This window comes from Arachis ipaensis, chromosome B07 (genome assembly GCF_000816755.2).
Source record: "Arachis ipaensis cultivar K30076 chromosome B07, Araip1.1, whole genome shotgun sequence".
Taxonomy (NCBI): Eukaryota; Viridiplantae; Streptophyta; class Magnoliopsida; order Fabales; family Fabaceae; genus Arachis; species Arachis ipaensis.
The window spans coordinates 982212-983843 of record NC_029791.2 but is presented as its reverse complement, the minus strand read 5'-3'; positions in this window follow the sequence as shown (position 1 = coordinate 983843).

Below are 1632 nucleotides of genomic sequence, written 5' to 3'. Positions count from 1 at the left end.
GTATATGAATAAATTGTGCTTAAAAAGTGAGAATATCATTGTCTACCCTACCTAAAGAATATTTGCAGCTTGTCCTTTTCCACAAATCAACACCACAGATTCTTCTTACATATGTTAATGTTATATTTATTTATAGGCATAGCTAACGTGATTTTTCATCCTACCCTGATGTGTCCACCGTCCATTATTATTGTCATTGATATATATACACTCTATGATGAACAATATCATATTGTTTTTGTCATTTTATAATTATATTTTCAGCGTCACAGCAATGATTACGGACAAATGAGTCACTAGTGGCCCACTACATTTTTTTTATTAAAGATAGGAGATTCAAACTCGCAATTTCTTAATTGAGTATGAGAAGACTATAGGGTATAATTTGTTCTTTTTATAATTTTAGTAAACATTAGATATTTAATATTTAATTAATTGATGCCATCTCTATTATAGCCCTTACACACGTATGTGGTATACCAATAATTGTTAATTGTTAATATGATTGTAATGTTTAAAGCAAACCTTGACTAACATTTCTCTCCAAATAAATAAGGATAAATTATATTTTTTTGTCTTTAAAATTTGATAAAAATTTTAAAATATTTTTAAATTTTATTTTATTTTAATTTTGACTTAAAAATTTTTGATTGATAAAAAAATTTAAAAAATTTTTAAATTTTATTTTGTTTTAATTTTATTTTAAAAATTTTTTATTTGTATTAAATATATTTTTGACAGTTAATTTTTTTAAAAATTTAAGATCAATTCAATAATAATTTTATAAGAATAATTTTTTAATACAAATAAATCAAGTATAATTTTCATGTATTATTGTTAAATTAGTCTTTAATTTTTTAAAAATTTAGCCGTTGAGAGTATATTTGATATAAATTAAAAATTTTTGGAACAAAATTAAAATAAAATAAAACTTATAAATAATTTAAAAATTTTTACCAAACTTTAAAGACAAAAATTATACTTTACTCAATAAATAACAATTACTTAGCTTGCATGAATGAATAAAACTACAATTAGCACGCAATACATTGTTATAATAATTATAATAAACAACTTGATGACATCAAGTGCAAAAAACACAGTAACATACACGCAGGTTGTGGTTGGCAATGACTAGTATGTATATTACCTATGTAATGCATTCAATAATTACAATTAGGGTCGCACTACGGTACAGATCAAGATTTACAGATATTCTATTTTTTAATCTTATTTCGTTACATATGTATTGAATGTTCTTTGGCTGGCTTGGCTATTCTTCATCTAACTCTTTGAGTTAGCATCTATGTGATTTGGCTCAGATATAGGCATATAGCAACTTTAGCAAGTGGCCCTTGGATTCGGGGTATGAATTTTGAATTTTATTAAGAAAGTGGAAAAAAAATATAAAGTTGGGTTAGAAGCAGAAAACAATAATCATGTAAAGCAAGTTTATTAAACTAGAGAAAAAAAAAAGATAAAAGAATATGTTGAAAATAATTAACTTTTTTCACTTTTTAGAATATATTTAATTGCAAATACAAGTTAAAATTGTAAAAATTTTGTTTTCTCTTATATAAGATTTAAATGAAAATAAAAAAGAATTAGTTGAAAAATTAATACAAGAGACAT